Genomic DNA, 22,343 nt, shown 5'->3' on the forward strand with positions numbered 1-22,343 from the left:
CAGCAAAAGTTAAGCTCAAGAGCCTCTACAGCATGGGCTTGGAGCCAGCTGACTTTTATCCCAGAGAGTAGGGGCTCCTATATTCCACTTCAGAGGTCCCAGGTTCAAATCCACCTGGGGGTGGTTACAATAGCATAACTCCCCTCTTCTTGCACTGCTCACATAGCCAGTCATAAATGTGGATGGCTAAGTCAATAATTAAATCCAGGCCCATACAAGTCTCCACATGGTTAATTGATCTTTGATCTCTTCACTCAATCCTACTTGGAGCTGGTGCAGTTGGACTGCATCATTCCATTCTGTGGCCACCACCAGCTGATGGAAAAGTGCGACATGCCGTGTGGCAGACCTCTGCCCCTGTTGGAGCTTCCGCTGGGAAGCTTCAGCTGAGTGTGTGTGGTGGAGATCATCAACAATTGTGCAAGCCAAGAGAAAGTGTGATGCTGACAGACTGGAACACTTACCTTGTTCCAGCAAGGGGAGGCCCAGTCCAAAGCTTCTCTGTTTAACTGACTGAGCACCAGTCCCAACTTGATCCAATCAGTGGGATAAGTCCAGGGACAGCGCCTCAAGGATAGGCTGATTTAAGAGATTCCCTGAATTTCTGGTGGTTCCCATAGAAATGGTTGAGTAAAGGCACAGTGGCCTCTTGTTCTAGCCTGAGCCTGGAGTGTTGTGCTCCCTGCCTTGTAGCTGAGGTAGCTGTTCCTAGATGGTTTGTTTTCTGCCAGAAGTTACATCACTCAAGCACACAGGATATGATTCTTTGCTTGGAAATGAGCAACCCGCGCCTGCAAATGATGTTCCATGGGATTAGCTGGACAATGGAATGACAGCTCCCTCCCTAGAGGGCTCCAGGATGTCTAAGCAAACTGTCATGGCTGGCACACAGGTCATCAGGCCTACTGGGTAGGTTCGGGGCCATGGGTCAGAGGCAGAGTTGGAAGTCAGGAACCAGAATAAGTTCAAAGAGCAAGGTTTGTTTTAGCAGCTGGCTGGAGAGCCTCCCAATTGCACAGACAATTTCCTGGTGTTCCCTCCAGGTTTAAGTAGTGCACATGCAACCAATCAAAGACACAGGAGCACTTCCAATCAGGCCCTTTGTAGATGGCACATCCACAAGGCCCACAGCACACTGGCTATGTCTAGACTACGGGGTTTTTGCGGGATACCAAAGGGTTACATCACTCAACTGCTCTGGTATCCCGCAAAAAGCCTGCTGCGTCCAAGGAACGCACTTGCTCTTCAGCTTTTTTTTCCATGGAAGAGCAAATGCGCTCTTTCAGGGAGCCTCGTATACCTCATTTCATGAGGCATAAGGGCTCCACCAAAAGAGGAGGCTTTTCTGCCATTTGGCCCGTTTAGCTCTTCTGTCTAACCTCTTCTGAAAAAAAGAGAGTGGAAAAAGCTATGCAGAGTGCATTTTGCGTAGTTTTTTCCGCAAAAACCTTGTAGTCTATACCTAGCCGCTGACTGCTACTTTGCCAGAGCTTTTGAGTGGCAGCTTGAATGTAACAATCTCTCTGGGATTAGCAGACCCAGTTTCTAAACATTTGGATCCTCCCTGCCATTATATTAATGGTTGTATTGTGTGTAATACCTGATTTACATGGAAACTAGAATATTCTACAGGTAAGGCCAATAGATCAGCCATTGTGGACACACATCAATTTGCTAGTTATACCCATGTGCTAATTTTCATTCTTTCCTTGAATAGCAGGGATGCAGGTTTGGCGGCTCCTACTCTCTTCCCCCATACCTCAAAATTCAAACTGAGCTGGGCTATTGTTATGCAGCTGACTTTCTTTCCATGTAATTATTCTCAGATTATAAGGAATCCTGTAATCAAATAGAAATAATATGTCCTTGTTCCTAGTGAGAATTTCTCCTAGGTTGTCACTCAGCATAGGTGTAATTAGGGTTTTATTGAATTTTTTACTGTTTTTACATTGTCCCCATTCTGTGGCAGCCAGAACTGCTTCCAGTATTGCAGAGTTGCAGCAGGTTCAGGTTTGGGGGAGGGATGCTGTGTTTCATTTTAGGGCAAGATCTTACTAGAAATGTGCTGAGAAAAAAAGAAGCTGACCTTGCACTGGAAATAGAAACCTATGACCAGACATGCTCGGCTGAAGAGGAATTATGGTCCAACATTTCAGATATCACCCTGGAACTTGTGAGACTTGGCTTTACTTTCCTGTACCATTACAGGCCTCTTGTGTGACCCTGGGTAAGGTTATCTTGTCTCTCTAAGTGTGTCTACATTGCAATTAGCCATCTCTAACTGGCCTGTGTCCACTAACTTCGGCTCAGGCGGCAGAGCTGAAAAATGCAGTGCAGGTGTTCTGTCTTGTTCCATGTCTATTCACCAATCTGTAAAACAGCGGTTTTCAAACTTTTTGGGTTCCAGAGCCCTTTACATGTGTAAAAATTTATGCGGAGCTCTAGCGGTCCACAGATTGTCTGTGTTGTACCTATTGATGTTTCCAGGTTGTCAACCTCGCAGAGCCCCTGGAGATGTCTCGCGGAGCACAGTTTGAGAAACACTGCTGTAAAATAATGATAATGCTATTTGTTAACCTATTTGTTAACAGCCAGCTGTTGCGAGGCTGAATTGTTTTGTTAATATTTTCACAAGAATCTGAAGTTAAACTATTACATAAGTATTGGGATTATATCCATGTATTTAAAATATTGGAGTTTTGACAATAGTTTTTAATAGTGATATGACCCTGATTTATATGGTCACTTTCTAGCTTTCAGAAATGAATTAAAGGTGCACTTTACTTGAATAGACCTAACCAGGGTAAAGATCTTTCCAATGCTTAAATCAAGCATTTAGTGGTGGTCTAAATCTATAACCAACAAGAAATCATTGCTGCCTGTGAAAATTATCAATCTTCTACCTTTTTTTCTTTGCTAGCACTAATTAATTAGTAACTACACTTTAGCTATAGAGATTGTACAAAGGCTCTCATTCATTCCACTTCGTGTTTGAAAAGTACATCATTAAATTACCTTATCAGAAGATCAATACTTTTCCCTCCTGGATTCATAAGCTGCTGCTAAACTATTGTTGAGGTTGCAATACACCTGGGTTTGAGTTAGTGGTATCTACTCATGCTGCAAGACTGGATGGCCCGTTGGTCCAGAAATAGTTCCTAATCCATATAGTTGTCCAATCTCCCTGTGAAGTCTTTACCACCTTCTGCTGCAAATTATGAAATTAATGATAGTAAAAGAAAGCATTATTTTGTTATGATCCACACTCTTAGAATGAATATATGTCATTTTGATATACCCATTCTCTGTATGAAAAAGTATGTCTTTCAAAGAGCCTATTACAATTTCTCAGCTGTTTAATGTACCAAGCATAATGTAACTTTCTTGTGAAGGGTCCATTAGATGGTAAAATGAAAATAACATGTTTAACAGTTTAGGAGGCAGAGAAGAGATAATATACTTACTGGTTATTTTGTGAAGTTACAGCAAAACTTGACAAACATCTGAGTTGCTGAAAAATATTTTTAGTCACAAAATGAAGATGGTATATAAAATATTTTCTTTTGATCATGCATGCCCAAATACATTTTAACATTCTATTCTAATTACCTTATCTTTAGGTTAAATTTTCCTGTCTACCTGCCAGGATTAGCCATGGGCATATATTGAGCAATTTTCTATCCTCAGTATCTTTTAGGACAGAGCTATCCATTTGTGATTATTAAAGGCCTCCTAACAGATTTCTAAGAATACAAGTATTAACTCATATCTTGGAGATGTTACTGTCATACCGTGAAGGGGTTTACAAACCCCACACTAAGACTGAGGCAGGGCTGAAGCAGAACTGGGCCAGAAGACCTCTGTTTCTCGGCCCGTGCCCCGCATGTTCCTGGGGAAGAGAGCAGGATGAAGAAAGTTCCAGCAGCCCAGGTAGGAACTCTGACCAAAGGGGGCTGGCTGTGAGGTGAAAATAAGTCAGTACGCCCTAATGCAGTGCACCGGTCAGACAGTGGCTGGCTGGAGGTGGGGTTCTGGATGCTGCTGGCCACCATACACCAGTATGCCCAAGTCAGCACCGACAGCTCTGGGGAACGTGGACATAGCACACAGGCAGCACAGTGCCTGCTGCCCTGCGGTAGCCAGTGCCAGGCCACATAGTCCCCACTGCCTCAGCCAGCCCCATAATATCTGGCAGCCAGGGAGCATGGTCCCCACCACTCCAGCCAGACCTCAGCTCCCACACACACACCCTGCCCTGACTTCTGTACTCCCAAACCCATGTCCTGACTCCTACATCCCCCCAACATCTCAGTCTACTGCCCTGGGCTCTCCTACACCCCCCAGCTCTCTGCACTGAGCTCCCACATACACTCTAATTCCCTGCCCTGAGCCTCCCACACTACATCCCAACCTTACGTTTCTTACAGGTACTATGGTATTACAACCTACCCCCAAAACCTTTACCCTGAATTCTCCCCCCCACAGACACACACACCCAGGGGCTTGTGATAGGGCAGTACCTGTCAGAAATTTAAGTTACTTTCACCCCTGGCTGGCTGTGAGTCTCCACTGCTTCCTTTGAGGCTTGGAGAAAAGGATTACAATTAAATAGTAGCCACGCCCCAACTGAGGAAAGGGGTCGGGTAGGAAGTGGTTCGACCATAGGCTATTCCACACGGACACACTTTTAGGTCTCTGAGCTGGGATCTGGTGGAGCAGGTGGGCCTCAGCCAACCCCGTACTTACTCAAGATTCATTATGGCTAGTGCTGGGATAGGCACGATGGGGAAGGAAGCAGACCCAGTTCAACCCTGTTAAGGAGATCCCATATACATTAAACTAAAAGACTGGAGCAGGCCCTGATCATTAGGCCATCTTACCAAACACACAACCCCATTACAGCTACCTTGGCTAAACTATAATTCACTTGTTTGCATTCTATCTACAAGGCATCCCCGCTATAAGTCACCCCGGTATACGTCTGTTCCGCACTAAAGTCGTTGATGTTTGTAGGAATTGATGTGTTATAAGTCCTCCCATTCCCCACTCTGAAGTCACGCAAAAAAACACCCCCAATTTGCGCAAATGCAAGTCAGCCGTGGGGAAAAAAATCCCTGCTTTAAGTTGTTTTGCTGTAAGTCCAAGGTTTTTATAACGTATCTTGGACTTATAGTGAGGATGGCCTGTACCATCCTTTCAGTCCTGCAAACAATAGCTTCACTTCCTGTTCTGTTATTGGGTTGTGTTGGCAAGAGCTATTAGTGATGTTGCACTTACACCCCAGAAGGCAATTTAATTGGTCACTGAAGTGGCTCCTAAATGAACAGTACATCATTAGCAAAGCATGTTGAGAGAGTGGTGTGGTCTAGTGAGTTGGCACAGAGCTGGTTCTTCCAAAATGCTAAGTTATTCAAGGGGACAAATCAAGCAGGGAAATATTACATCTAAATGATTATCTGACACAACAAAAAGAGTCCAATAAACTTCCTGAAATGGGGAGCACAGCAGACCTACAAAACGTCACTGACTCCTACGTCACTGACTCCTACGTCACTGACTCTAAGCTGTGCCAATAAAATACAGGCAGCACACCATAGAACAGCTGCACACAAAAGTACTTGTTTTCTGATATTTCCGTTTTGGTGTTCTGTGTTCTCCTAGCATATGTTGAATAGCAGTAATTAGGCTTAGCAACATTCTATTTGTTAACATAACTGTACATGATGAACTGCAGTAATATTTTGTGTGCTTGCAGATTACTTTAGTTGCAATAGCTTTAAATAGAAATTACTTTCAGACATCCTTTTTGATAAGTGTAGTCCCTGCGTTCATGCTGCAGGTGCCTAAAGCCATGGATGATTGTTTGTTCCTGTAATTTTCCTCTGCTGGTTACATTTACCAATTTTTAAATCCTAAGAAACTAATTAAGTGCCTTCATTAGTGTGCATTCTTTCTTTGTTTCCGTGGAGCTGAAATGGAAGCTTCCTCTGTAACTAGTAAGATTAAAGTATGAAATTTGTTCCTAGACCTAGACTGAAGCTGAACTTTGAAGGCTTTTTTATGAAAGATCTTGTCAGGGTCATGAAATAGCCATCAGAAGTGGATTTAGTGGAAGGAACCATAGAACAAAATGGTCACGATGACTATCACAGTACCATTTTGCTAAGGTAATATATATAGGACAAAAGCAAATATTTTCAGTGATTGCACAGTGCATTTCCTCCAGGCTATTTAAAGAATATCTAGTTTTCACATGGTGCTTTTTATCCATAGTTTTCAAAGCACTTTTTCTTCTGGGAATCACGACTCTCTATATAGTTTGCCTATCATCTGACAACTATCTTCAGTTTATTTCAGGCAACGCTTGCATACAGCACCTAACCCATATTGTAGGCAAAAGGACTTAAGGTTATGGTCTTTTCAGGGATTGTGTGGTTGAGCTGTGGGCCCCTGAGCAGGCCAGGTGAGACAAGTCTATTTGTGTCTCAGTGAAAACTGTAGTTGGGACTCTTGAGCAGAGCCATCCCATCCATAGGATGATTCAGGGCAGCCACCCCAGGTCCTTTGCATTGGGGAGCCCTTCAGCAGCCACCCCAGCATCCAATGGATGGAGCCCAGGACAGCCAGGGGATTACCGGGAGAGCCTGATGTGGGGTGGCAAGCATGTCCTCCCTGCACTCACCACAGTGGGGACCAGAATGGCCCAGAACCCGTCTCTGTTTCCCCACTCATTTCCTGGCCCATTGTGCTCCCTTTCACCACAGCAGCAGCAAGCTGAGTGACTAGCCGCAGGGTCCTGCACTTCCCAGCAGCTGCAGTGAAACAGAGTGCAATGGGCTGAGAGATGAGCGGTGTATGCAGATGGATCGCCCCAGCTCCCACCACCATGGTGAGTGTGGGAGGGCACCCCCTGCTGCCGCCCCGCACCAGGCTCCCCAGTATTCCCGCAGCTCATGTGGCTTGGCAAAGGGGACTATGGGCAAGAGGTGGAAGGGGGTGGAGCCTGCTCAGGACTTGGGGAAAGGGTGGAGTGGAGACAGATCAGGATCAAGGCCTGCAGTGAGGTGGTTACTCCAGGCTCTGACCCTGGCCAGGGTCAGCCCTGCCATGGAGTCTGATCAGCCTCTGAAGTCTCTGCTAGTGAGGAAACAGAGTTAAGCAGGGAGGCTAAGCATATGAGTCAGTTGCCAAGCAAACAGAGTGGGGGAGAAAAGAAGATGAACAAGCTTTGAACACGATGAGAGGGGACATCATAACAGTTTTCAAATATCTAAAAGGGTGTCACAAGGAGGAGGAAGAAAACGTTCTTCCTGGCCTCTGAAGATAGAACAAGAAGCAATGGGCTTAAACTGCAGCAAGGGAAGTTTAGGTTGGACATTAGGAAAAAGTTCCTAACTGTCAGGGTGGTCAAACACTGGAATAAATTGCCTACGAGGGTTGTGGAATCTCCATCTCTAGAGATATTTAAGAGTAGGTTAGATAAATGACTATCAGGGATGGTCTAGACAAGTGTTTCCCAACCGGGGTTCCACAGACCATCATCAGGGGTTCTTTTAGAAATCATGGAATAAATAACACTGGGTGGGGCCTGAAGTGTCTGTCACGCCCTTCACCTCCCACCCTGGCACTCAGCTGACTTCTGTGCCACTCAGCCGGGCCACCACGTGGGATCAAGCGGCCATTTGGGTTCCACGAGTGAGAGGCAGGAGGGAGAGGAGAAGAGAAAGAGAGAGTGAGGCAGGAGGAGGAGGAGAAAAGAAAGAGAGTGAGGCAGGAAGGGGTGAATATTTGATATTTGAAAAAAAAAGATAAGAATACAAAAAAAGACAGGGAAAATGTTCCAATTTTTTTCTTACAATTTAAGCTGACATATAAACAACTCTTTACAAATAAATTTTCTTGAAAACATTTAGCAGTAACTGAATTGCACTCCCCGCTATCAACTTTTTCTGGACAAGCAAAAGTTTTCATAGGTAGGGGTTCCTCAGGATATGAAAAATTATTTTAGGGGTTCCTCCATGGGAAAAAGGTTGGGAATCACTGGTCTAGACAGTACTGGGTCCTGCCATGAGGGCAGGGGACTGGACTCGATGACCTCTCGAGGTTCCTTCCAATCCTAGTATTCTATGAAAAGAACCAGAGGAAATTGACACAGATAATGTCTCCAATCAGTATTAGGTTGTCAACATGGAAACCACAGAAAACATCTTCGAAGGCCAGTTGGTGGAATATAACGATGATCTGTATGGGGTATAGGTGAAGGTGACTACTCAGGCCAACCCGCAGTACTATCAGGTGTGCTCATCAAGAGCTTTCCATCCAACCAAAGAAGACCAATTCTGTGTTATAAAAGAAAGCAAAGAAAAACACTGTGCAAGGGTCAGGCAGACAGAAGGACAATGTGCTGACTTCCCAGATCCTGACATGAGGTAAAACTGATCTATTTGATAGGTTTCTGATATCAACAGACAAAGCTCTATTGGCAGGGAGCATTTTAACACTAATGGCCCAGCTTCATATGCGACTTCACCGATTCTAGGGAACTCAGAAAGGTGCTGCACGAGAGGAATATCCAAATGGTCTCTGAGATGCTTTGTTCATGGGACAGGAAGTAAGACAGGAGGCAGAAGATTCTGAAAGTGAACCACATGTCAGATGAGTGGTGTAAGGTAGAGGGTTTGGGTTTTCTGGAACATTGAGCCATTTTTTATGGGGAAGGCAAGCATTTAGTAAAAGAACCAACCGCCTAGGAAACAGGTTGCCTAAACCAGTCAACAGGGGGTTAAACTAACAACAACGGGGGAGAATGGAATGGGGATACAAACAAGCATGCATTTCACATACAATTAACTTGTCAAAAAACAAATTAATCAAAGGACCAAGGGTTGTGAACAGAATAAATTCTTAATTGTATACACGAGGGCCCTGAATAATAAAAAAAAGGAATTGGAATTGCTTGTTATGAACATAAATCCAATGTAGTTAGTATTGCCCTGGTGAGAAGATATACATGATTGGAATGTTAAAATCACGGATTATATCCTATTTAGGAAGGATTGACTAGGCCCATGGACCCCAACATGGTGCCCGCGGGCGCCATGGCGCCCGCAGGGGCATTTCCATGCGCCCGCCAGGTGCTCGGGGCTGGCCTGGCCCCGGGCACATGGCGCGGCACTTGCAGGGAGCGTCGGCCCCGGGCGCGCGGCGCTTGCGGGGGGGGGGGAAGCGCCGGCCCCGGCCCTGGCCCCGGGTGTGCGGCACTTGCAGGGGGAGCGCCGGCCCCAGGCGTGCGGCACTTGCGGCGGCCCCAGGTGCGTGGCTATGGGGGGGCCCCGGCCCCGGGCATGCGGCTATGGGGGGGGCCGCCCCCGGGCATGCGGCTATGGGGGGGCGCCCCCGGGCGCGCAAGTGTCCCCGCCCCCTGGCGCCCGGCGGGCAAACGGCCACGCCCCCTGGCGCCCGACAACCTCAAAAGGTTGGGGACCACTGGACTAGGCAAAGGGGTTGGGGTGTGGCACTGTCAAAAATGGCACTACTTGTTTTCAAGTAACTGACAACTCATCGGTTAATAATAGAGGGGCTGACAAAATTGCTGGGCCCTTGGGTAATGTCGGGGGGAGGGGGGAAGAGGCTCTGCTCCCGGAAGGGATGTAGCCTTGGGCAGAAAGGGCAGGGCTGGAGCAGCCAGCCCCTCTGCACCACCCTGACTGTGCAACACCCCTTGCACCAGTGAGCCCTTAGCATCACCTGGACTGTGCCACCCTGGGCTCCAGCCATGATTTAAAAGGTCCAGAGCTCCTGGCTGCCAATACTGCAATAGCAGTGACTGGGAGCCCTGGGCCCTTTTGAATCACCACCCCTGGGGCAGACACCTCCTTTGTCCCCCCACGTCAGTGGGCCTTAAGACCTTGAATGTTTATGGATTAATGTTCTCAGAGAGAAAACACAAGACAGGGAACTAGCTAGTGTTTGCTGTGACCATCAAATCACACAAGAACAAGATAAAAGGCTCCTCGAGCACCTAGCTATAGTGTATAGAGGGTGAAATAGCTGCATTCTCCTGGAGAACTTCATTCTGAATGACGTGCGGGGGAAGCAGGAATGTGATTTATCTTGACTTTAGTATGGGTTTTTGATACATTTTCATAAACCAACTAGAGGAATGTGGTCTAGATAAAATTACTACAAGGTAACTGCCTAACTGGTTTCAAAGAGTACTTATCAACGATTTGCTGTCAAATTGGGAGGGTGCATTAAGTGAGATCAGTCCTGGGTCTAGTACTAGTCAATATTTTCATTAATGGTGTGGATGAGAATAAACTTATAAAGTTTGCAGATGACTCCAACTTGGGAGGAGCTGCAAGCATGTTGGAGTACAGGACTAGAATTCAAAATTACTTTGACAACTTGGAGAATTAGCTGAAATTCAATATGATGAAATTCAGTGAAGAAAAGTGCAAAGTACTACAATTAGTGCAGTGGTCCCTTCTGACCTTAGAATTTCTGTGTGTTTCAATCACTCAGATCTGTTTTGCTAAAATCCCAGATGGTCTTTTAGTTGCATATATCCTTAGAATTGCTCCTTGACAGAGAGAGAATGTACTACTTAATGCATTCCTATGCACCCATGAGATACTGCTTTTTGCTTCTCTACTCCTGATAATCTAAACCCATCAAAGCATTTTAATTTTAATCCACTCAGGTGGAAAAATTAAAGGAGATATTGCAGATCAGCCTCTGAGCCTTAATCAGTTTCAAACAATAAGAATGCTGACAGATACCTGGTCTGCACACACAAAATCAGATGTAAAGGTGCACTGAGCTGCTTACAGACTTGCAGTTTTTGCTCAGCAGGATCTCCCAAGTGATATGACAGAGGTGGAGGAAGGGGAAGATAAGCAAAGAGACTCACTTTCCTACCACATTGGACAGAATCCTTTTTTCCCCCCCTGCACTTTAGTGGAACACTGGACATTTTTCTTGATTAAAAAGTAATAGGTGTTGATTTTTACATGTTAGATATATAATAGTATTTTCCTTCGTGCCATTTGCTTTCCTTGCTCTCATTCAACTGATGAATATGGAAACAGGTCTAGGGATCTTAATTATTTTAAAACGCCATAATTATGAACAGCTGTAGTGATGCTTCTTTTGTGTTTAGATTCAAAACAAATCATAGGTCACAGTCCTTGCCATGTTAGTTGTAATAGCTGACTCGGTGGTACAGGCAGTCCCCGGGTTACGTACAAGATAGGGACTGTAGGTTTGTTCTTAAGTTGAATCTCTATGTAAGTCGGAACTGGCGTCCAGATTCAGCCGCTGCTGAAACTGACCTGCGGCTGACTACAGGAAGCCCGAGGCAGAGTTGCTCTGCCCCGGGCTTCCTGGAATCAGCCACTGATCAGTTTCAACAGCGGCTGAATCTGGATGCCAGTTCCGACTTACATTCAGATTCAACTTAAGAACCCCAGGTGTCCCCAAGTCAGCTGCTGCTGAAACTGATCAGCGGCTGATTCCAGGAAGCCCGGGGCAGACCAACTCTGACTCGGCTTCCTGTAATCAGCCGCTGGTCAGTTTCAGCAGCGGCTGACTTGGGGACACCTGGGGCAGAGCAGCTGGGGTGCTGCTGGGTTGCTCCAGTAGCGCCGCTCCTCGGCGCTACTGGACCAACCCAGCAGCACCCAAGCTGCTCTGCCCCAGGCGTCCTGATTCAGCCGCTGCTGAAACTGACCAGCAGCGGCTGAATCAGGACGTCTGGGGCAGAGCAGCTGGGGTGCTGCCGGGTTGGTCCAGTAGCGCGGAGAGCGGCGCTGCGGGACCAACCGGCAGCGCCCCAGCTGCTCTACCACAGGCATCCTGAGAAAAGCCTGGTCTGCTGCGGGGAGGGCGCACTAGCGCCGGCGGCGGGAAAAGCATCCATGCCAATCTAGACACTCTTTTCCGAAAATGCTTTTAATGGAAAACTTTTCTGTTAAAAGCATTTCCGGAAAATCATGCCAGTCTAGACGTAGCCATCCAGTACAGCCCTCTTTCCAGTTCAGCTGAAAATTAAGGCTTTCTGCGACTCTCATTTGCAGGGACTGGTCAGAAATGTAGGCCTTACCATAACAAATGCTAGGAAATAAACTGTATTAAGAAGTCCATTTTTCTTAGTGAGATGAGGGAGACCTAAATGCTGTAGAATGAGCTGCTATTGGGTCTCTCCACCCCCTTTTGAAGAGCCTGGGAAGAGGAGAGGTCTATACTAGGAACAGCCATAGAGCTAAGGAAAATATCTAGGGTTGCCAACTTTCTATGAATACCCTCGCCATGCCCTCTGCCCCGCCTCTTCCCCCAAAGCCCTGCTCGCTCCTCTCCCCTTCCATCGCTCACTCTCTACACCTTCACCAGTGTTTCCTCTCATTTTCTTCACCCATGTGCAGAATGACACATCACCTCCATATTGGTGCACATAACAAAATTCATGTGGTAAGGTGGGACCGAGTGGTTTGGGTGCAGGTTGACCTGGAACTGTGACAGGGGGAGAGGACTCCCCCAGCTCTTTCTCCCTTCAGCAGCACCTGGGCTGGGTGGAGGAGAAGTGCTTTTCCAACTGCCATGGCTGGGCTGGATTGGGTTGCTTCTCCACTGGCTACGACAGGTCCATAGCTGGGCTTAGCTGGGTCAGGGGAGGGGTGCTTCTTCTCTGGTCATGGTAGATCAATGGCTGGGCTTGGGCAGGGGGAAGGGTGTTTCCCCCTTTCCCCCACTGTGGCAGGTTTGTGGCTGGGCTGGGTGGAGACTGAAGACGGGGCACCTCTGCTCTGGTTATGGCAGGTCCATGGCTGACCTGGATTGGGGCTGGAGGAAAAGGAATCTCTTCCTCTGGCCATACAGCTTAAAGAGAACTTAGCCTCCCACTCAATCCTCCTCCTCCTGGGTCTCACCTGCTGCCTGCAGAGCCAGGCTGGGAGAAACTGGCAAGGAGCTTGTCCACCTTTGCAGTCAGAGCACAGTGGGGCAGAGGTGGTTTGGTTCTTGGAGCAAGGGTCTGGGGGAGAGGGGATGGTCCCTATAGCTGGGGACTCAGACAGGGAGGGATTGGTTCCTGTAGCAAGGGGCTAAGGTAATTAGGGCATAGCTGGAGCTGGTCTCCACAGCAAGGGGCTGGGACAGAGAGGAGGCCAGTTCCCATAACAAGGGGCCTGGGCAGTCAGGGCATGATGAGGCAAAAGATGGGGCACACAGGATCCCCTCTTGCACAGTTTCAGGTTTCAGCAGCTGAGAAGAGAGTGGCTGCTCCATATGGCTCTGGCCTCCCACCTCCAAATAGCAGAGGGCGACTACTCAGGCCAACTGAACTTTTAGCATCTGGTCAGCTATTCCCTTTAGCAACAGGTTCCCTTTTAAACCAGCTGTTCTGGTTGAACACTGGATACCAGCAGCCCTAAAAATGCATCCTCAGAAAAGGTTGGTATTTTGACCACTAATTCAAAGAAAGCCAAGCCCTCAACGTGAAATTAAAGGACTATCCCAGAAACATGAATAATTTGAAGACAGATGAGACAGCCACAATTGTTTATGGCCCTGCAGCTGAAGCACATGGACTATCTTTTTGTCTCTGAGGGACCACCCAGGTGTTTGCTGTGATACCCTAATAGGGGAAGAAGGTTGATAACCCTTAACATCAATAGGACCTTAAAAGTCAGTACGTTTATCATTAATGCTTTACAGCTGTCTGAAACTATTATTCTTGACTGAAACATTATAGCTGATTTAATCTGTCAAGTCATCTTAGAAATATTTCTCATGTTGCATATTTTACTTTAGAAATAATTACTGCAGAACAGCAGTAAGACCAGACAGGATATGTATAATCTATTAATAGCACACCTTGTTGGTTAAGAGCATTTGGCCTCCTGCCTTGGGCATACCAACTACAAAGCCTGTGATTAGATCACAGTGCACAGCCCATCACACATTGAAGCTTAAGGGCCTGGGGCTGACAGCAAAGCTCCCTACCATCTGCCCAACTGTTGTTTGCAGAAGACACATCTTTTAAAATGTATTTGTCATTGAAAATATTTCCTCTCTCCCTCCCCCATTTTATTGCCCAAGATGGCCAATGACTTACAAAGAACAGATTAGAGTTAATCAAATGTATCTTTTTATTTATTGTATCTGGGAAAGGAGTAATAGTGTGAGGAGGTAGGGTGCTAGTACAGGAATTGGTAAACCTGGTTCTGTTTGTTGCTTCACTGCAGCTTTCTTTTGACTTCAGGCAAGTCTCTCTGTACCTCTGTTCCCCATCTGCAAAATGGGGACAATAGTACTTCTCTGTGTCCCAGGGGCTTTGAAAGGATAAATGCACTAAGGGTACATCTATACTGCAGTGCTATTTTGGGATACCTCTGGTACCCGAAGAGCTAACCCGCATCTTTCGAACGCATCCACTATTGTGAAATATAGAGGATGCACTATTTCAGCCTCCCTGTAAACCTTGTTGCGTGAGGGATAAGGGATGTCTTGAAATAGTGTTTTATTTCAAAATGTGGTGCTATGTAGATGTGCCAAATTTCGAAATAGCCTATTTCAAAAAATAATCGAAATAAGATATCAATTTGCATAGCGCAAATTGTGTGTCTTATTTTGAGCTAAGGGTGCAGTGTAGATGAACCCTAAGAGATTATCAGGTGATCAGACACTATCATGGGTGGGGCCATATAAGTACTTTAGATAGTACTGTACATACATAGATGGGAACAGAGTACTGTACTATATAATGAAATGTTTGCTGCTCCTTGTTAACTATTGGCAATGGTAAATGTATTTTAAGAACCTGAACCCAGATCCTCAAGGGTATTTAGGTCCCATGTTAAGTACCTAAATCTTGAAAGTAGGAATAAGAGATCCTCCGGAAAAGGGCTTATTTCTGGAGAATCAAGTCTAGACTGGTGCTTCTCTCCGGCTTATCCCCAAGTCGGAAAAAAGCGGCAGCCATGTAAATGAAAATGCCGTGGGGGATATTTAAATCCCCCGCGGATTTTGCTATTCCGATGTGTCTAATCTGCATTCCTTTTCCGGAAAAGGGGTGCAGTGTAGACACAGCCCTCAAGTGTCCATCCTACCAAGCCCATTATTTCAAAATAGCAGATTGGTTATCTTGAAATAACTATTCCTGCTTTCCTCAAGCAATAACACTTATTTCAAAATTGTTATTTCAGGAGTTGTTATTTCAAAAGAAGTTATTTTGAAATAATTTCCTAGTGTAGACATGCCCTCTGAGGGTATGTCTACACTACCCCGCTAGTCCGAACTAGCGGGGGAAATGTAGTCATCCGCAGTTGCAAATGAAGCCCGGGATTTGAATTTCCCGGGCTTCATTTGCATGAAGCCGGCCGGCGTCATTTTTAAATGCCGGCTAGTTCGGACCCCGTGCCGCGTGGCTACACGCGGCATAGACTAGCTAGTTCAGATTAGGCTTCTAATCCGAACTAGCTGTATGCCTCGTGGAATGAGGTGTACAGCTAGTTCGGATTAGAAGCCTAATCCGAACTAGCTAGTCCATGCTGCGTGTAGTCGCGCGGCACGGGGTCCGAACTAGCCGGCATTTAAAAATGGCGCCGGCCGGCTTCATGCAAATGAAGCCCGGGAAATTCAAATCCCGGGTTTCATTTGCAACTGCAGATGACTACATTACCCCCGCTAGTTCGAACTAGCGGGGTAGTGTAGACATACCCTGATACTGCTCGCCTATGACTGACAGCTTGGCTCACACAGCTCTGCTCAGTATGCCTGTACTATAATCAGTTTTGTGGTCTTTGAAAGTGTGGAATGAGAGGGACTGCTGCCCTGGGAAGTAGTTTGCAATGCAAATTGCATAATTTTTGCTGCTGCTAGACTAGAGAGTGGGATATGCCATACTGAGTGTTCAGGTCCTTGTCCCCTCTCCCTCGCAGCAATCCCTTGTGGGGACCCAGGAGGAAAGAGGGGTGGCCATCTGATGAAGCAGACATGGCACTTTCATTGTCATACCTCGTGCTGTGAAGAAAATCATTCACATTTGGGGGCGGGGGAGGGGGGAACAGCAGCCTCCACAGACACAGGGCACGGTGAGGTGAGGGGAAATTCCACATACCCAGAAGTGAAGCCGTCTCAAGCAGAAGGAGCGGGGCTGGGGCAGCCAGCCATCTGCACTGCTCAGAGCCACTTGGAGCACACCACATGGCACTCCAGCAGTGATTTAAAGGACCCAGGGCTCCAGCCACCACTGCTGCTGTCAGAGCAATGGTAACAGTCGGGAGCCCTGGTTCCTTTGAATCACCGGTCCCTGGGGCAACTGCCCCTTCGTTGGTGGGCCTGGTCCCATTTGTCCTCGCTCTACTGTTCATTTAGACAGATGATCTTCTCAGGGGTTTGCATAATTAATATCACCCTCGCAGAACAACAGTTTTGCACAGTGTGCCCCTTTTTTTGAGAAAAAAACTGAAGTTGTAGATGTATCCTTTTGAACATTGCAGGGTCAACCTTATCAGAGACTGAGCACAAAGGATTTCCAGATTACTTTGAAACCATCTATGTATCTTGCAGCTGCAGAGAATAAAATTACCTTTTTGTAGGGAGGACTCTCATTATTAATCACTAAGGAGCATTAGTTAAGTAAGAAAAATATGTTCTGTTTATTAAATTAATCCTGAGGTGTGGAGACTTCTATTGAGGTTAGGAGAGAGAGCATTTTTGACATTGTTTGCTTCCTCTGTTTTCCAAATTGTATAGTGCAATTTAATTTCTCTTGCACACTGACATTTTATCATCAGTTTTAAATAACCCTCCAACATGTGAAAATCAGAGTACATTGGCATGCAATACTGCCTAATAACAATTTTTGTCAGAAAGATTGTAGGCAAAACTGCTTCTCTTTAATATTTAAAAATTCCAATACTTTACATCATCCTCCCTCAAAGCATATCCTGGGGTTTCTGATTAAGCTAAGTAGCATTTTTAATCACTTTTCATTTATTAATGTTAACATATTTACATTGGATTTTAGAAACATGATACTACCATATGCTCAGAGTTTCCCTCTAACTAACTGCACTGAAAGTGTGACAGTGTCTGTATAGCACAACCACCAACGTACTTTCTGTCCTCTCCCTCAATTCAGTCCTGGTATTTTTGGGAAGTACAATTTGAAAAAAGAAGGAAATTATGAGGATTTCATGTATTTTTAGAGTTCTTACCACTATTCAGGCTCTCCATTTTATCCTCTGTAATCTTCTTTTTGTGGCATGACTCAGTCATAACTAGGGTCCTGGGTACTCTAAAGCAAGAATGAAGAGGCCAAACTTCAGAATGTGGTGAAGGCTTAAAAAAGGTACATAGTGGTCTATGTTCAATATAAGATAACATGTTTTTTTAAAATATATATAGCAATCAAAATAAGAATTATATGGCTTTGACATGACAAAGTAACTGTCCACTGGCTTATAATCTCTACTGGTCGGCAGGACAGTTGAAGGCATCTAGGGTTTATCAAACAAAAGTTAACTACACAGAACATTTAGAAATATACAGAACCTCTAGCACAAGCATATATTTTCTTCTTAACCCATATTGTTCCCTTTGATTCTGCTTCCACTGAAATCCATTGGCTTCATGCTCCACTGGCAGAGCCAATTGTAACAGAATGTATAGAGACTGAATACGTACGAAATATACAAACTTCAGAACGTTCATTTTCGAAATAGTAATCTCACATGGAAATTTCATTTAATCTTCTTAAAAAGGTTAATCAGATTGGTATTTCTGACTGTGAGACTATCGTCATGAATTATGACTATACAGATTTTATTTATATGAAGTAACATAAAAATACAGTATATATATATATATAGGAGCTAATCACTGTTATAAAGCATTAATTAAAAGCCCAAAAACTAATAAAAGCAACATGATTATTTTTCAGTATCACCATCTTTTCTGTAGAAGGATGATGGAAAACTGGCACAACTACAGTTCCCCAGAGCAAGTAAATTTTTTGATGTGCAAGTAAGATATCAGATTTTTATCATCATAACAAACAGGTCAAGTAGGCTTTTGTGCCTCAACTTGTAAATTTTCATTCCATCTTTGCACAGCTGAATAATTTATGTCATGGAATAATGCTGGAGATAATTAACTAATTTTCAGAAATGTAGTTAGAAAAATATCCTATCTCACCCACGACTTTTGTGACATCCATTCTGACATGATATAAAGCCCCCTGAAGTCCACACAATTATTCCAGTTGATTTCAACACCCTTCAGATAATGTTCATAATGACTAAATGCAGTTCTCCTTTAAGAGTGGTATCTGTTTTGTGTAATGACCAATTCGGGGTGGGGGGGGGGGGTCTAAGGCTACTATATGGTAAAATAAAGTTCCTTAACAGTGAAGTCAATGCAATCATTTTGTCCTGCATCACATCTGACAAAACTGGAGAAAACAGTGAATTACAGAGATCCATAGAGAAGAAAATAGCAGTGCAAATATATCAAATAGCAACACAGTGTCATATAGAAGAAGGAAAAAGTTCATGACTCCTGCTTATCCCAATGGTGACGTTGGATAGATGGAAATCCTCTATTTCCCCTCTCCCCCACACACACACTTCTGTTTCAGTCTCTTGACTCCTAAAGGAATTTTAAATTGGCAGTGCCTCCACCCAGCTGGCCCGGGTATACAGTCAATGGTGTGCCTTGGGATCCTCCGGGGAACCAACCTGTTCTAAGAATAATAGTAATAATCTGTTTCAGAGGGGGCAGCCGTGGTAATCTATTTCAGCAAAAGCAACAAGGAGTCCAGTGGCATTTTAAAGACTAACACATTTATTAAGGTGTTAGAGCATAAGCTTTCATGAGTTACACCTGACTTCCTTAGATGCTGAAAAGAAAACAAAAGTGAAAGGCTACAGAGATGGGAGTGTGACGTCAGTGTTAATTAAAATCAGAGAGGATGTAGCTCATCTCCAACAGTGATGAGAAGGTGAGAATACCTGAAGGGGAAATTACCTATTGTAATGTGAGAATCACTCCATGCGTCTATTTAAACCAGTGGTCCCCAATGCAGTGCCCGTAGGTGCCATGGCACCCGCCGGGGCATTTATGTGCGCCCACCTATCACCACCCCCAGGAGCATGGTGCATGCGCGGCCCCAGCCTCCAGGCGCGTGGCACATGTGCAGCCCCGCGCGACGCCCACCACCCAAAAAGGTTGGGGACCACTGATTTAAACCTTGTTTCACTATGTCAAATTTGCATATGTTTCAGATGGGATGCGGATGTTGCTCTCTCACTGGCAGGAGACAGTTGTGATTTTATTTATTTTGTTTATTTTAACAAGCACATCACATGCAGCTGTTGTGAAATTAATGCAGTGAAGTATTGCTTCTAAAGACAGCTAACTGGTCATTCCTAAAGCGTTCTTAAGTACGTTTACCACTTCAGTGCAGCTAAGGTTTTGCTAAGGCTTTTCTGCTATTTATCAGTACATAGATACAGGCAGTCCCCGGGTTACGTACAAGATAGGGACTGTAGGTTTGTTCTTAAGTTGAATCTGTATGTAAGTCGGCTGTATGTAAGTCGGCAGCGGCTGAATCAGGACTCCTGGGGCAGAGCAGCTGGGGTGCTGCCGGGTTGGTCCAGTAGCGCCAAGGAGCGGTGCTGCGGGACCAACCGGCAGCGCCCCACCTGCTCTACCACAGGCCCCGGGCTTTGCTCCACGTCTCCCTGGTCTGCTGGGGGGGGGGGCACTAGCTGCCTCCCCCCCCCAGCAGACCAGGGAGACGCGGAGCAAAGCTGCGGAGGACCCAGGCCGGACCCGCGGCGCTGATCTGGAAGCGCCGCGGGTCCGGCCCGGGTCCTCCGCCGCTTTGCTCAGCGTCTCCCTGGTCTGCTGGCTCCCCCAGCAGACCAGGGAGATGGGGAGCAGCTTTTCTCGCCCCGGAGGAGGTGGGCGGCGGGACCAGGCGTCCCGCCGCTCCAGTCCTCCGGGGCGAGAAAATCCCCGTTCGTAACTGCGGATCCGACATAAGTCGGATCTGCGTAACTCGGGGACTGCCTGTATACAATATGTATCCACTTAGTGCCAATGTTGTATGCACTAAGGCATACATACACTATAGCAACAAAAGGAAAATAATTCTGATTGTGTTTTGTGTCCCTCTAAGGTCAATGATACTTGTCAATTTACAAGACATGGAACCTTCCCTTTCTGTGGCCTGTGTCAAGCTTTGTAATGTCATATTGACTGGATGGCTTAGGAGTTGGGAATGACTTTGCAAAGATTTTCAGATAATAAAGAAGTCTATAAACAAATAGGTCATGGGGTCAGTTTCCTCCCAGTTGGTAGTGTATGAATGTCATGAGCTTGTGAGGGTACCTTCTAAAATCTTCAGCTGGTATTAACTGTCATCTCCATGAGTTTCAGTGGCAGTTTTACACCTGCTGAGACCTTACATCTTTACACCTCAGAAACTACCACCACCTCCCTTGTCATTGATAGGTCCCAGAATGACAGCCAGGTTTGAATGGACCAGTGAGTGAACAGTCTTTCAACCTTTTTGAGGATGAGTTATGGACAAAGATGATAAATCCTACCACAAGGGCAGTATGGATGGAGGGAGAAAGCTTACATCATTAGTATTGATTCAGGATACTTATGAATGATTAGATGACTCTCCTTTGGAAGGGTTTTTACCTGTTCCCAAATCACTAATTTCTTTAAACCATACCGGGAGCTGTGTCCCCTGCTTGCTACCTTCACCAAACCCCTCTCTCTCTGGGGGTAGGCAGCCCGGGCTCTCCCTGCAGCCGCTGGAGAGGGCCAAGCCAAGACATGGCAACCCTGGCTTGCCCCTCTCTCTGCCAGCCACCACGCCGAGGCCAACCCAGCCCTGGCTCTCCCCCTCCCAACCCAGCTCTCCACCAACAGCTACTGGGCAGGGCCGAGGCCGTGCCAGCCCCAGCTCTACTGCCTTCCCCCCTCCCGGCCATGCCAGCCCCAACTCTCCCCCACTCCAGCCGCCAAGGAGGACCAAGGCCTCATCAGCCCTGGCTCTCTCCCTTTGGCCACAAAGAGATGGGGTGGGCCAAAGCCTCACCAGGCCCCACGCTCTCTCCCTCCGGCTGCCAGTGGGGCTGAGGCTATGGCGCAGCATCCCTGGCTCCCCCTGCTCCCAAGCACCAGGGAGGAGGGAGGCCTCAGCGTGGCAGCCCTTGCTTCCAAATAACAGAGAAAGTGGAGGGGTAAGGGAGGGAGGAGGCAGGCAGGATGCAGAGTGACATGATGATGTCACTCTGTCATCCAGTGGGGGGGGGGAATTATAGAGAGAGAAATGAAAATATGAGGGTGGAGAATGAAAAGGGGTTTGTTTTGCTTGCTTTTATCAGAGACACATGTATGTGATTCATATTTATAATGTTTGCTTATGGGGAGACTTTTGAAAGGAGAGTAAGGAATTCAACTTCCATTGTTTTTCTGTAGGAGTCAAGCACAAAACGAACCCCTTTGGCTTTAAATCTCCCACTTAAGAATTAGTATGTGTCTTAAGAAGTATGTGCTGGATTGCAAAGCCTGGCTCCGATTATATGGGCTACTGGGCTGGGCTCCTGCTGGGAGGAGAGCGGAGGCTGGTGGGGTGAGCCTGGGCTGAGCTGAGCAAGTTGAGGGGCTTCCCATACAGCTCCTCTTACTAGGGCTTCCCACTCAAAGCCCCCTGTCTGGGCAAGTCCTGGCCAGCCAGAACATGCTTATTTGGCGACCATGGGGGAGGCGGTTGCACGTTTGCAGTCTACATTTACAAAGAAATCACACATACACACCCCATGGAAATTCCTACTTACGGGCCTGATGCTGAAATTGATTCATTTTAAAGGCTTCCGAGCATAAATGGTTACTAGTGTTCCATGTTTATCAATTTTCAACAACAAGATATTGTGGGTGGTGGGAGGGTTATTAAAGGAGTTCAATTTTTACTGGTTTACATCCATTTATCAATTCACTCAATATTTCTGGGGTGCTTACTTTTGTTAAACATTAATGCTTGTTGTATCCTGCAGCTCTGAGACTGAGGCAGTGTAAAACACAGATCACACCCAGCAGAGGTTGGAAAATCAAACATTGTTAATATTGCAGCATGATTGGCTCCCAAGGAGATACTGCCTGTCACTTTCTTTGCATCCATGTAATGCCAGATTTAAACAATCAATCACTGACAGATAAAGATATGGCAAACGTGGAGCAAAACCAGAAATCTATAACTGAATACCAACAAGAAAATCTGTGCTTAGAAATGTTCAGGAAAAGTAAAGTTGGGGGTGAAGAAG

At 46.1% G+C, this 22,343-nt stretch overlaps 1 long non-coding RNA gene across 1 annotated transcript in view; it reads right to left on the bottom strand.

Annotated features, from left to right (window-relative positions):
* Window positions 1-3,080: 3,080 nt before the first annotated feature.
* Window positions 3,081-22,343, bottom strand: part of LOC106732506 (uncharacterized) — a 51,526-nt gene continuing 32,263 nt past the window's right edge. The window contains exons 2-4 of the long non-coding RNA XR_012904440.1: window positions 17,220-17,299; window positions 3,465-3,511; window positions 3,081-3,208 (exon numbers count right to left, since the gene is read on the bottom strand). This is a non-coding gene — a long non-coding RNA (uncharacterized LOC106732506). The remainder of the gene's footprint in view (window positions 3,209-3,464; window positions 3,512-17,219; window positions 17,300-22,343) is intronic.

The sequence above is a fragment of the Pelodiscus sinensis genome, chromosome 1 (assembly GCF_049634645.1).
Source record: "Pelodiscus sinensis isolate JC-2024 chromosome 1, ASM4963464v1, whole genome shotgun sequence".
NCBI classification, from domain to species: domain Eukaryota; kingdom Metazoa; phylum Chordata; order Testudines; family Trionychidae; genus Pelodiscus; species Pelodiscus sinensis.